We start from the raw sequence: 15,403 nt of genomic DNA on the forward strand, positions 1-15,403 counted from the left end.
TGTCAATCCTCCACTAGTCAATGGCAATGTGAGAAAACTTTTAACACTTCATTTGAGAAAAAGTATCCCAATTTTGTTAAATGAGCAATAAAATTTAAGAAATTAGCGCTATAAGTGGAAGTATTAGCCATCTATTCATCTAAAAATAAGTTTGTATTAAAATGATTTTTTTGAGGATAGGAGAGTTGGCTCAGTGGATAAGAGTACATAGTGCTCTTCCAGAGGCTGGAGTTTGCTTCTCTGATTCAGGTGACCTTTAGCCACTTATAGCTTCAAATACAGAAGATCTGATGCCTTCTTCTGGCTCCTCATAAGCACATATCATTACACAAACACTCACATACATATACATTTTTAAAAAAATGTTTTATGTACAAAATTGTGTAAATCTTGCCTTTCCACAAAGGTGTTTTTACCTGATACTGTTGCAATTTTTGTTGTTATTGCTGTATTTTCATTTTCTCCTAATACTTAGTTAGCACTCTTTGTGACAAACTTGCACTTAACAAACACTTTGAACTCTATTACTGCAATGAGATGCTAATTTCTATGAATTATGAATAACAATTATATAATAGGTTTAGCAAACACACTTTTCCCAGAACTTGAAATCCAATAGCTGAAGCCCAAGGGCTCCTTTCCTCTTTCCATTTATCATGTTTCTGTTATGTATATTTATGTGTTTGAATATGTGTGGCATGCACATGTTCAGGTGTACATGAAGAGGCCTGACATGAATGCAAGGAATCACTATGGACCACTCTTCCAACTTAATTTTAGAGGCAGGCAAATCCAGACCTGTCAAATATGAATAATCTCACTAGCCGGTTTGTATGCCCACCCAATATATACACAGTTTGAGGGGTTACAAACTCCCTCAGTCATGAATGTGTGGCATGCACTTTAATCACCAAGGTATTTCTCAGCTTACGTGGTTTCTTAAAACAAGTGCCATCTTATTCCCACCTTGGAGTGATGACATGTCAAATGACGAAAAGGCCCTTGGTAATTATCTCTTCATTGTTGCTTAGTAGTTGTTTTCGCCATAGTCACTTAATAAGATAAATAGATGCACAAGGCAAAAACATACAATGTCAATAGCTCCCACTGCATTTGCTTTTACTGACCCAACATATGCCCTAAGTTTAAAGAGCAATAAAAGGCTGTTGCTTCCACAGCCATTAGCTCTCGTTGCTTCTGCCAGTCATGCATAGAGGTCAGAACTCTATCATTGCAACTTCACTTCTTGGCTACTGTGCTCATTTATCAGTGGAGGCGAAATGAGCTGAGGAGGCTGCCCAGACTTTCAATTTCAAATGTAGTGTAAGAAAACTCTCACCACTTCAGCGGATCAGAAGTGCACAATTTGTGATGCACAAACATACAATTAAGAAAGTTGTTCTAGGCAGCTGGAAAGATGACTCAGCAATTAAGAGTTGTTATTAATTTTTCCAGAGGACTAGAGATGCGTTCCTAGAGTATAGTTCCCAGCACCTAATTAGAGTAGCTCACAACTGGTTCTAACTCCAGTTACAGGCGACCAGATGCCATTTTCTGGCGTCTAGCATATACCTATGCATCTTGACTATGTCAGTGTAGGCCATGATTATACCAGCCAATGGAATTATTTCAGGAGAATGTTGCCTGATATATATGTTGCCTATAAAGTTAATAAGGAAGAGAAAAATAAAAATTCATGTTTGAGTTTTTTCCGGGTAGTGTCATATTACATAATATTCCCTGAACTAAGCATATTTAGTTAGTAGGATCATTGTGGAAAAGTGAATTGGAAGCAGACATTTTTATCTTTTCATGTATTTTATTTTCTAGTTTCATTTTAGCTCAAGCACATGTTGATTATATAGTTTGCATTTTGTAGATTATTATGAAAAGGAGTTTAACAGCACAATCCTGTAATATAACAAAGGAGTTATAGTTTCCAAGTATTTGGACATTTGATAAAATTGTTCTAATTATATTTATATGTATTATGGTTCCTTAAATGAGCATAATAAATACAATGGATATCTATTATGCAAAGGGGATTTATTAGATTGATATGCACGATTTATCAACATTCTGAGTCCTTCAGAAGGGTTAATCTGGCATGACGGATTCCTAGAAACCTCTTGATCCTAGATCCACTTAAAAGCCAAAGGATGTTCTGATGTCAATGCAGGTCAGTGGCAGGAGTAACAACAGTATAGATGCGCTTGCCAACCAAAGGCAAACACAGGCCAACAAAGGGCATTGCCTTTCTCTCTTCCTTGGGTCCAGAACCCTGCTAGGAAGGTCCCAGGTGCTCTGGGAGAGGTCTTCCTTCCTTTGTTAATCATTCCTGGAAATGTGATAACAGTCTGCACAGGGACAAGTTTTGAGTTGACTGATTTGACAATCAAGAATAAATACCACACTTCAAGACCATGATGGGGAAACCCACAGAAACAGCCAACCAAAGCTAGTGGGAACTCACTGGACTAACAGTGGCAGAACCTACGGAGGACTGAACTAGGCCCTCTGAATGTGGCTGGACCAGTCTGTGGGGCCACTGGCAATGGGACAAGTACTTATTCCTAGTGCATGAACTGGTTTTTGGTAGCCCATTCCCTATAGAAGGATACCTTGCTCAGCCTAGATACAGTGAGGAGAGAATTGGTCCTCTCTCAAAGAGATATGAAAGACTTTGTTGACTTCCTGAAAGGGAGGCCTTTCGGAGGAGTTATGGGGGTGATGTGGAAAGGAAGTTGGGGGAATGAGAAGAGGGGAGGAATAAGAAACTGGGATTGGTATGTAATACAAAAAAGATTGTTTTAAAAAATAAAATAAATTTTTTTAAAATAGAAGTTACAGACCATGACTTTAAAAAAAATCCATTAAAGTAGAACTGAGAAAACAACTTTCATGTTTTTTTTTTTCCTACTGGACACAGATTACAGCAGAGTATTCCTCAGTGCACAAAAAGAAAGGCCATGTGGTCTCTGGGACACTCAGTCTCTAGCTTAGACTCTGGGTGGTGTCATCCCATGTCAGTCTTGTGTGTCTTGCCAGAAATGCTCAGTTATTCAAATAACCAATTACTCACCAGATTGAGTTAGGCTGTTCAACATTAGTGTTGGTACACTTAGGATTTTGTTTCTGAAGTTTGGAAGCTCTCCTGAGTATTTTACCCACAAGCAAGCTATCTTGTAACTAAATTTGCTTATGGCCCCATGTCCAACCCATTCACACTTCACCCCATAGTACACTTTCACATTCTCAGTGCAAGAATTAATCTGACTTCACTGAAAACAAATGTTTGTGACTGGTGTTTCATTTTACAGTACTGCAATGCGTCTGTGGTTTGCTTAGATAATAGCTTATTGTGTGTGATATTTAGTACTAATTGCCAAACTGACAGAATCTAGAATCAGCTGGAAAAGGAGCCTCTGGCCATGCATGTGGGGGATTCTGTGGACCATGTTAATTGAGGCGAGGAGACCCCCCTGCCCTGGCAGGGATCCTATACAGAATGGAGAAAGGGAAGGGAGTAGTAAGTAGCCTGCATTCAAGGCCCTCCGGGTGTGACTTAGCTTTCTGGGTGTGAAGTGAGCAGTTCCCACTGTCACTTTCCCACAGGGCGGTGCAGCAAAATGAATCCTTCCTTTCTTAAGTTGATTCCTTCAGAGTATTTTGTTACAATAATCAGAAAACAAACCATGATACCACACAAAGAATTACAAGCGATCTCAAGATCTATTCCTGAACTTGTTCCTTTTGGCTTAGAGAGACTTTTGAATGTGTTTCCTTGAACGCTTTTATTGTTTGAGAATGTTTTCTTGTTCCTTTTCCTCTTGGTTATTTGAAGCGGCTTTAGAAAGAGGTGCTTTAGGTATTGGAATATCTCTCACCACATAACTGTGTGATAGAATTCATTACAACTTATATGATTTATTAAATGGAGTCACCCCTGAAGCAAATACATTATTAAGTAGTTAAAAAATTCATGACGTGTCCTTAACACAGGGAGAATGCCTTGGAGGCGCTCATCCATCCCATAAATATGTGTTTAACAAAATTGCTTGAAATGAATCTCTTCATTTCTTCTTATTTAAGACTTAGATATATATGGCATAAATAACAGAATACATTTTCCTTATAAGTTGTGGCTTGTTGTTGAATGCAAATAGCCACAGCTTTCTCTTTGTAAGTATATAATAAAACATGTTCTCCCCTTATTAAAAGTCCTCAGTGGACTGTGATGGTGCAGAACACATTCAGTGTGTAGCTGGTAGTTAACCTCCACCTGGAGCTTACTCCAAATCCATGCTTTATAGTATATGTACTGTGATGGCTCATCTTGGTTATCAACATGATTGGATCTGGAAGCAATTAATAGACTCACCTTTGGGTGGATCTGTGAAGGCATTTCCAGGAAAGATTAATGAGGTGAGAAAAATCTTCCCCTGGAGTGGGCCCTGTGTTACTCTGGCAAGCCAGATATAAAGTCCAAGGGAAAACTAGTGTTGTCTGCCATCATTTCTTGCAAGTGAGTGAATCTGAGCCATTGTTGCTGCTACTTGTCTTTTGATGCCATGGGAATCAAGTTTCTTTAGTTCTCCTACACAGGCAGCTTTTCAAGAAGCACCCAGGTCTTGAATGTCAAGCTGGAACTGTTGAGACAACCAGCCTTGTGGGCAGAAAGGCTACTAACTGGGTTTTAATCCACAGTATATGCTACCATTAGTAGAATACTAGGTTGTACTGTGTAAGCCTGTCTAGTAAATTATCCTTAAACATATGTGCAAGATAACAGTTTCTTGAAATTTAAGGTGTCATGGACATTGGAAATCTTGCCTGATTTCTAACTGTGCATGTTGATGTTATAGGAAGGTATTCCACTGTTGTAAGATCAGTAGCAACAAGGAGACTGTGGTACATTAAACTTGATTTTTGTCTCTCTGTAGCCTAAACAGATAGATGGATAGTATGGATGGATAGAGTCATCTGTTTGTATTATACACACACACTCACAGTGAATCAGACAAACACAGCCCACAGAAAAATAAAATATTAAATAAATATTAAGAAATGTTAATATATATATATATTTAAAAGGAAAAGAAGGAACAGATGATTAACAAAGGGGATAAAATAGTGTGTGTAGCATGAAAAAAAGCAAAAGAACAAATATAGATTCCTGTTTCTGAACACTAATCAGAAAGTGGGGGTGACAGAAGGAATAAAACCTAGAGCTTGTGATGTCACTTTGGGAAATGGGATTCACTTTGAATTAGAAAATACAAAAAAGGCCTTGGTTCATATTTATGTCAAGTAAAAGTAGGTGTAAGAGATCTGCAACTTCTAAATTAAAATCAGCATGTGTATGCTCTATTTCTTGCTTGCGCACTATAAACATAGTGCGTATATGCATATTTTCAGGTGTGTGGGTGCTCTTGTGTGAAGGTGTGAATGCATGTGTGTGTATAAGCATGTGGAGATGACAGGTAAACGTTTGTGTCTTCTTGGAGCTCTTAGATTACCAAGAGTCCATCAAGCATGCCTATCTTTCACCCGGGTGCTGAGGAATGGAACTCTGGACCTCAGTCTTGAGCAACAAGCACTTTAGTGCACTGAGCTGTTTATTTCCCTAGTCCCTCAAAATACACTGCAATCCAGGAGCACAACCAGTTATAAAGACTACTCTCTTCATAAAAATGCATTCAATACGTAAGGAAACTATTTTCATCTTGAACGAACCCACCTATAGAGCTGTTAGATTCCATAGCACTGGGAGTTCATCAGGCCCACCCTCTGTAGGTGTTGTGCATGCCTCCACAGTTTCGATGAGTTCATATACGCACCAGCTATTCTGTGTTTGGAAAGCCTTGTTTCTTTGCTGTCCTCCATCCCCTCTGACTCTTAAATATTTCTACCTCTTCTCCACGAGGTTCCCTGAGTATTAAAGGGATGGAATGGAGCCTTCCCATTTAGGACTGGGTATTTTTTAAGTTTCTCACTCTCTTTATATTGCTTAGTTGTAGGTTTCTTGATTAGTTCCCATCCACTTTAGGGGGAGGCTTCTTTGATGAAGGCTGGGTGAAACACTGAACAATGGGTATAAAAGAAGGTTAATAGGAGTTATTTTATTGCTATATTCCTTTACCAGACCAGTAGTCAACCATTTTCTCCTAGGTCTAGGACCTTTATAGACTCAATGCAATATAGTTCCAAGCAATGTTGAGATTGGGTTCCATCTCATGGACTGGATTGTTTACCAATCAGATACTAGTTGGTGACACCTACAAACTTTGTACCCCTGTTGCATTAGCACATCTTATAAGCGGGTCACCATTGTAGATTTTTTTAGCTGAGTTGATTTTTACCTTTTTCTTTTGGTCACCTTAAGAGTTCCCTCCAGTACCATGAATACTAGTCAGTAAACGTGAAGCCTTTAGATAGGTTCTAGCTTGATTTGCCATATTTAATGAGTTCTGTAGGTCTTGTCTTTAGCAAAAGAGTGTTACCATAAGTTTACATAGAGCAATAGTCTAGACTGTTTGGTGGCTCCCATGAGGCTCTTTTGGCCAACAACTTGTTTAGATGTAACTCAGTCTTAGAACTAGAAGCTTCGCATGGTGACAAGTGTTGTCTAGCTGGACTCCATCTGCTATGTTACTTAGCAATATCATTTAGATCACCTTCATATATGTATGTACTTTAGGAAGTTTCTACTGTATTAGGTTTCCACTGAAAGAAAATAGACACAAGTCCACACCTCTAACCCAGAGGCTATTTTAAATTGGAAAGTAAGTTTTCTCCAATGGAGTTTCACTGTGAATACAAACCACTCCTAAGGTTATTCCCAGAAGTAGATGGCCAACACAAACAGACTCAAAGACATATTTAGAGGTTAATTGTCTCAGAATTCTTTGCCATGACTTTTTTTTCTCATAGGCAAGTAAGAAAATGCATGTACATTATGTTTTCCAGTTTTGTGCTTTTATCAGATTTATGTGTGTGAGAATGTGTGTGTCTCTGTGCTTTTATCAGATTTCTTTGTGCAAGAATGCATGTGTCTCTACCTCTGAGTGTTTTCTGAGATCTTTCTTAGGTCATTTTATATGGTTTGTATTTTTGTCTTATTATGTTTTGTTTGACTTTATTTCATCAAATGTAATTAATTATTATTATTCATTACATGCTTGTTTATGTCCTAAATAGAGAGAAATAAATGGTGCTGATTTGGTTGGGTAGGGAAGCAGGGAGGATCTGGGAGGGGTTAGAAGAGGAAAACCACAGTCAGAATATATGGCATTTTTAATATCTATTTTCCAGTTAAAAAATTTTCATTAAGCAAAAATCTATCAGAACTGTAAAATGGAGATGTTTTAATAATTATAATTGAGATTTTAATAATCTTACTGTAATTGATAAAACAAAAATAATCTAAGTAAGCACAGATGAAAATCAGAAAAAATATTGGAACCATTTCAAAGAAACATATTTGAGACACTAACTATAGTGTCAATATATTTTGAAGGGCAGGAATCCTCCAGAGAGTCTGCTCTGAAGCCAGCAGAACTGGAGTAGCATCATAAGTGGCTATTTGGTAAACCTTGACGATCTGAAAGCTAAACCATAAATTTCTAGGACCATTGGCAAAGAAGGTCTCATGAGAGATACTAGACAAAACCTTGATGTTAATTTGATTGAGAACACAAAATGCCAACATTTATGGAATTCTACTAACTTGTGCTTAGAAAGAAATCATCTCAGGCATTAATTTCACAAAAGAAAATACATCATTCTAATATTATTTAAAAACTGAAAAAATAAACCCACAGAAATCAAATTCGATGCAATTACAACTAAATAAAGAGTAAATATCTGCTGGGAAATAATTAAAAAAAAGATGTAGAATCCTGGATCTAGGCTTTATTGTTATGCCTGCACCTACACTGCTTTGCACTTGGGTAATTGAAACAGGAGAGTTGTGATTTCAAGGTCAGCCTGAAAACAGGAGAGGAGGATAAAATAAAGTAAGAATGTCTGGGATAATCATAAGGAATCATAGCATTCTCTATCTATTTACCTAAGAATACATACATACATACATACATACATACATACATACATACATACATACACACACACGTAATAAAATAAAAAAAAATAACCAAAACCAAAAAAAAAAAAAAACCCAGCAGCATGCAAGAGAAGCCCTTTGTGAGCTGTTGGTGAGGGTTGTCCAAGAATCTTTTCTAACATCACAGCTTGTTCCTATTGCCTTTGATGCCCCTCAGAGATGGAAGGTAAGTCCCTATTGTTAAAAACATCATAACTGTTAGACAAATGACTCAGAAGATTCAAGTTGGGTTAGACCTGAAAGCCTCTTCCTTGAGGACTAACTTTCTTAGAAGGCCCAGTGCAAGCTTCCAAAGGAGGCAAGCAACACCAAAAGTCCTAACTAGCTATAGAATTTATGAATAACAGCATCCAGCATGACAAGATAACCTTAGCATTGTTCAGACTCTGGCAGTAACCAACAGCTCTCTAACTGGACTTATGACCAGGTCAACAATAGGGAATTCATGCTGGATACTGGAAGCCTAGTCAACACTCAGGGATAATGAAATCATGGATATCAGGAGAGACCCTTCCAATTTCCACTTTATTAAACCAGCATCATCCCTAACTAAATTTTAAAAGTTATCCTTCTATGTCCTCAGATAAGTCTCCTTCTCACCACTCATTAAGATAACTTCTCTTAGAAAGGGATGGAAACCATTGTAAAAAAAAATCATAACCAATCAAAGTACAGACTTATGGTGCCCAATCCTAAGGTGTGCATCTACAAACTGACTCCTGCACTTAAAGCCCAAAGATCATTGCAGTAGTGGGAGCAGAACAATTGTAATAACCAGGGGAGCAGAAATTTTGCTGTGAGGGTGTGTCTCCTAAAAATGCCAGAAAAGCTACACCCAGGAGGTCTCACCAACATGCCTGTCTAAACAAGATCAAAGCAAGGATGAACCAATAGACAGACTAACTAATGTATATGAAGTATTAAAGTTCAGGAGACCTCAACTCTGGACAAAGAGTGGGGAAGAAATAGCCTTATCTATGGAAGAGCATAGCAATATCAAATGGTTAGTCTAGGAAAAAGATACATACAAGTAACATCATAAAAGGTTGGTTAGATTTATATGTGTAGAAACACACACACACACTCATGTGCTATACAACAATCAATGAAAAAACACCATATATTTGAGCAAGATCAAGGGGATTGGGATGGTTAGAGAGAGAAAATGGAAACAGAAAATTATGTAATTATATTATCTTAAAGGGGAATTTTTTAAAAAACAGATCAGCGTGGGCACCATAAGTAGTAAGGTTTTTGTTTTTAAAAATTTAGAAAAATTAATAAAATTGCTAACTAACACTTGTTATTCTTTAAAAATTAAAAATGAGTTGAAAGCCTGTTAAAGGAGAAATATAACCCTGACAATGAGAAGGGACCTTATTATAGATATTTCATTAAAAGAATATTATGGGACTATTATTAGCCATTTTAAACTCAAAAATTGTGAGAAATAGGTGAAATTCCAAATTATAAAAATTGATTTAAGTAAAAATTATGGAGCCAATGACAAATAAAATGATTAAACAATAGACAACAAACAGAAATATAGAATGAAGTCACTTCATGAAAGATGTATGAATGGCAAAAAGAACATAGAATATACTTCATTTCCTATTTTGTATGACTTGCACAATTTTTTACACTTTGCATTTTCTCCTTTTCCCATTTAAAATAGACTCTTCTCTCATTCAATCCATCCCAACTACAATTTCCCCTCCCTCTACTCCTCCTAGCTACCCTCACCCTGTTTCTCCCAGATCCACTGCCCCTCCATTTTGCTTTCAGAAAAGGAAAGACTTCCAAAAGATGACAGCCAAGCTGGACAAAACAAATTATAATAGGACAAGATGAGAATCTTAATATCTAAGCTGGACAAGGAAACCAGATAGAAGGAAAAGGGTCTCACGAGCAGGCATACGAGTCAGAGATACATCTGCTCCCACCAAAACACCAAGCTAGCTACAACAACATACACAGAGGACCCGGAGCAGATCTATGCACTCCCCATACTCGCCTTTTCAGTCTCTGTGTTCCCATATGGGCCCTGCTTACTTGATTTGTTCTCATCTCATTCTGTACATGTCCTCCATCCCTTCTAACTCCAGCAATATCCCCCCTCCTCTTCCATGGACTTCCCTGAGCAATCGGGGAAAGAAGCTGAGGGACACCTGCAATCTAGACCCTCTCTCCACATGATGTCTGGCTATGGGTGTGTGTATGCACTTCTGTTTGCTGCTGGAGGAAGCCTCTCTTGTGATTAATGGATAAGGTGCCAATCTGTGAATAAAAAAGAATATCATTAGGACTCATTTTATTTATTTATATATTTTAAGACCAGTCATGTTTGGTTCTACCCTCTGCTTCTGACTTCCCAGTCTTCAGTTTCTGGCCATCAAAGCAGTAACAGGTAAAATTTCCTTCTGGTGGAGTGGACCTTTAAATCAGAGATTTGCTGCCACTCTCAAACATTCTGTGCCAGCATAGCCTCAGAACATCTTGCAGAAAGGTCAGATTGTAGGTGGAAGGTTTTGTAGCAGGGTTGGTGTCCTTCCCTCCACCTCCCTCCACCTGATTGTTCCTGCTCCCGTCCTCTCCTACTCTTCCTCAGTCTGCCTGCAGGATTTATTCTATTTTCCCTTCCCAGGAAGATCCATGTATCTTCTCTAGATACATCCTCTTTACCGATACTCTCTGGGTCTGTGGGTTGTAGCATGATTATCATTAACTTAAGAAATAACATCCACTTTTAGGTGAGTATATACCATATTTGTCTTTCTGGGTCTGGGTTATGTCACTCATGATTTTTTCTAGTTTCATCTGTTTCCTTTCGAATTTCATGATGTTATTTTTTTAACTGCTGAGTAATGTTCCATTATGTACATGTTTCATATTTTCTTTATCTATCTTTGGTTGGGAGACTTGTAGATTGTTTCCAGTTTCTGATTATTATGAATAAAGCTACTATGAACATAGTTAAGAAAATGCCTTTGTGGTAGGATGGAAAGTCCTTTGGGCATATGCACAAGAGTGGTATTGATGGATTTTGTGGTAGACATATTCTCAATTTTCTGAGGAACAGCCATATTGATTTCTATAATAGCTGTACAAGGTTGCACTCACTCCAGCAGTGGAGGAGCATTCCCCTTGCTTCACATCCTTACCAGCATGAGCTGTCATTTCTTAACTATTCTAACAGGTATAAGATAGAATCTCAATGTAGTTTAGATTTGCATTTCTCTGATGGCTAAGGATGTTGAACATTCTTTAAGTATTTCTCAAGCATGTTAGATTCCTCTGTTGAGAATTCTGTTTAGTTCTCTACCCAGTTTTAAAATTGTATTATTTATTAAATATAGAGTTTATTGAGTTCTTTATATGTTTTACATATTAGAATTCCATTGGATGTAAAGTAGGTAAAATATTTTTCCATTCTGCATGCTGTCTCTGTCCAATTGACTGTGTTGTTTAGCTTACAGAAGCTTTTAAGTTTCATGAGGTCCCATTTGTCAATTGCTGATCTTTAGTGCCTATGCTGTTAGAGAATTGTTCAGGGAGTAGTCTTCTACACAAATGCTTTCAAGGCTTTTCCCCGTTTTTTCTTCTATCAGGTTCAGTGTGTCTGGTTTTATGGTGAGGTCTTTGATCCACTTGGACTTGAAATTTGTTCAGGTGATAACTAAGGATCTGTTTGCTTTCTTCTACATGCAGTAATCCAGTTCTACCAGCACCATTGTTGCAGATGCTGTCCTTATATTCCAGTGTGTATTTCTGGAATCATTATAAAAAATCAGGTGTTCATAAGTGTGTGGATTTATGCCTGGGCACTCAATTTGATTCTATTGATCAATACGTCTGTTTTTATGCCAATACCATTTTTTATTATGGTAGCTCTGTAGTTCAACATGAAATTAGGGATAGTACTTTTTTAATCAGTTCTTTTGCTGTTTAGAATTGTTTTGACCATGCTGGTTGTTTTGTTTTTCATATGAAGTTAAAACTTTTTTTTCAAGGTCTGTAAATAATTGTGTTGGCATTTTAACAGGGATTGCATAGAAATTATAAATTGAATTTAGTATTATGACCATGTTTACTATGTTAATATTACTAATCCATGCTCATGGGAGATTTTTCCATCTTTGATATCTGCTGTTTGTTTTTTTTCAAAGACTTGAATATTTTATAATACAAGTCTTTCATTTTCTTGGTTAGACTCACACCAAGATATTATTATATAATTTGAGGCTATTGTGAAAGGTATTGATTCTATGATATCTTTCTCACTCTACCTGGGATTCCTCTTTTTCTGTATTCCTATTAATTTTATGTTTGGTATTTTAATATAATATCCCAAATTTCCTTGGTAGTTTGTGTCAGGCAGTTTTTAGATATAACATTTTCTTTGCTCAGTGTATATATTTGATGTGGGAGTGATTTCTTTCTAATCTGTTGCTTTCATTGGTTAATTAATAAAGAAACTGCTTTGGCCCATTTGATAGGCCAACCCTTAGGTGGGCAGAGTAGACAGAGCAGAATTCTGGGAGAAAGAAGCTGAGTCGGGCCGTCACCATGATTCTCCCACTCCAGACAGATGCAGGTTAAGATCTTTCCTGGTAAGCCAGCTCGTGGTACTACACAGAATATTAGAAATGTGTTAGATCAATATGTAAGAGCTAGCCAATAAGAGGCTGGAACTAATGGGACAGGCAGTGTTTAAAAGAATACAGCTCCCATGTAATTATTTCGGGTAAGATAGCTGGGTGGCGGGAAGCAGCTCCGCCGCCCATACTACAACATATATTTCTTCTATTATATATTCAACTCCTGAGATATTCTCTTCCATCTCTTGATTCTGTTCATGAAGCTTGCCTCTGTAGCTCCTGTTAGCATTTCTACATTTTGTTATTTCCAGGAATAGACAGAAGAGAATGCTGGGAAAAAAAAGCTTAGGGAAAGAGTCGCCATGATGCTCCCACTCCAGACAGACGTAGGTTAAGATCCTCTCTGGTAAGCCAGCTCATGGGCTACACAGAATATTAGAAATGGGTTAGAACAATATGTAAGAGCTAGCCAATAAGAAACTGGACCTAGCCAGGCCAGGCAGTGTTTGAAAGAATACAGTTTCCGTGTAATTATTTCTGGGTATAAACTAGCCATGCGGGCGGCCGGGTGCCGGGGACGCAGCCCCGCCGCTCCCAATTTCAACAAGTTTGTGTTTTCTCTTTTATTTGTATGTCCATTTTCAGATCTTTGAACAGTTTTCTTTCTTTCTTTTAATTGTTTGTGTTTTTCTAAATTTCTATAAAAATTTTATTCATTCCTCTTTAAGGATCTCTATCATATTCTTATAGTAGGTTTTAAGGTCCTCTGCTTGTACTTCATCTACGGTTTAAATATTCAGGACCTACCACAGTAGGATAGCTAGAGTCCGGTGGAGAGATATTGCACTGTCTGTTACTGATTATGTTCTTCTGCTGGCATCTAGGCATTTGGGTTTGAGGAGATTATAGGTCTAGGTGCTGATTTCGGGGTTTGTCTTGGTTGAATGTGAGTTTTGTTCCTTGGCTTCTGATTCCTATTTGAATTTTCGGAGAGTGTAATGGCTGAATATTGTCATTTTCTGGACTTCTCAGCTGCTGTGTTCATGAGGAAAACACTTGCTGGTTTTGAAGGCTAGGGGAAAAGGAGGCATGGGAAAGATAGTCTTAGGGGTCTATCTATGTAGGAGCCAGGAGGAAAGCTCCCTATTGTTTCTTGTTGCAAAATGCTAGGGGTGAACCTGAGAATTTTGTCTGATATAATAGAGTGGAGAAGGTCCACGGGCAGCTACTTGGTCTCCTGGCCAGTGTGGCTTGTGGTTGAGCAGGGTGTGTCTGCCAAGGTTGGGGGATGGGACACAGTGATGAGGTTGGAAGGGAAGGGCAATGGGTAATGCTTTGTGGGAGCCACAGTCCCTGGGAATTGGGTCTGGGACAACAGAGAGTGGGAAAGGCCTTCAGGCAGCCTGATCTGCACACAGTTAAACTGTAACTTTTCATAAACAATTTACATATTGGCTATAAGAAGTTGGAAGGGAAACTAGAAGAGTTACTGAGGTTGTGGAAAGGTGGATGGTCTTCTTTATTGCATTTGAAGAGCTTGTTTGATGGTTCTATCAAGATAGCACAACTAAGGTCAGCCAGTGACTCAAACAGTAAAGCCAATTGCCCCTGAGTCTGATGATCTGAGTTATTTCCACAGAATACACAAGGTGAAGGTCAGGACTGACTCCAGCAAGCTATTCTCTGACATCCACATACAAAATATGGCAATACATTCTTACACATATGCAGCACACACACTCACGCACACACAGACACATATACTCATGGGCTCCCTATCACATATACACACACGCTAAACACACACATACACACTTTTGACAGGAATGTAGAATGATCTTGACACCTAGAAAACTGTGAGAATTTCCTCGCAAGTCAAATAATTTCTTACCACATTGTCCAGAATTTCTATCCTGAAGTATTTTTTCTACCTCATAAAGTAAATGCACATACAAAGACTTGTACAAGCATATACACTCGATGATACTTGTGAGAACTTCAAACTAGAAAGCAGGCAAAACAACCTAGTACATCATTTTGTGGTGTACTCCTCTTTAACAATGTAAGATTCCTAGTTGATACATGAAGTGGGGCTGGAGAGATGGCTCATTGGTTAAAAGCATGTACTGTTCTTGCTCTTGCAGAGGACCTAGATTTCATTTTCAGAGCCCACACTGTCAGGAGGCTGGGCTCACAACTGCCTAAAACTCCAGTTCTGAGGGATCCACCAATGCCCTCTACTTGTTTTGGAGTACTCATGTGCACATAAACACACATGTACATATGATTTAAAATAAAGTAAATCTTTAATAAAGCAATGTGGATAGACTCAAGCATAATGCAGAATGTAAGAAGTCACACTTAATAGGTGCCTTTGCTTAATGAGTTAATCTATGCTGAATGTCATTTTTAATGGAAAGGTATAGAGAGCATTGGAGAAAAACCAGTCTTGGCTTGAGGCTCCATGTAAGAGTGATTGTAAATTAATGTCAGACATTATTTGCAGTGATGGAATGTTTGTAAGTTGGTTGTGATACTAGGAATGTAGCTTAATTGTTAGAGTGCCTGCCTGGCATGCAGGAAGCCTGGTTTCTGTCACCAGCACAGTGTAGAGCAGGAACAGTGGTACACAACTATGTCAGGACTTGGGACCTAGACGCAGGAGGATCAGAAGTCCAAG

The 15,403-nt window shown here is 38.1% G+C and overlaps 1 protein-coding gene across 1 annotated transcript in view; it reads left to right on the top strand.

The window, feature by feature from the left end:
* Dpp10 (dipeptidyl peptidase like 10) overlaps nucleotides 1-15,403 on the top strand; it is a 714,980-nt gene that overhangs the window by 214,084 nt on the left and 485,493 nt on the right. The window lies entirely within an intron of this gene.

Source organism: Alexandromys fortis, unplaced genomic scaffold, assembly GCF_014885135.2.
Source record: "Alexandromys fortis isolate MF-2015 unplaced genomic scaffold, M_Fortis_MF-2015_v1.1 scaffold_109, whole genome shotgun sequence".
NCBI lineage: Eukaryota > Metazoa > Chordata > Mammalia > Rodentia > Cricetidae > Alexandromys > Alexandromys fortis.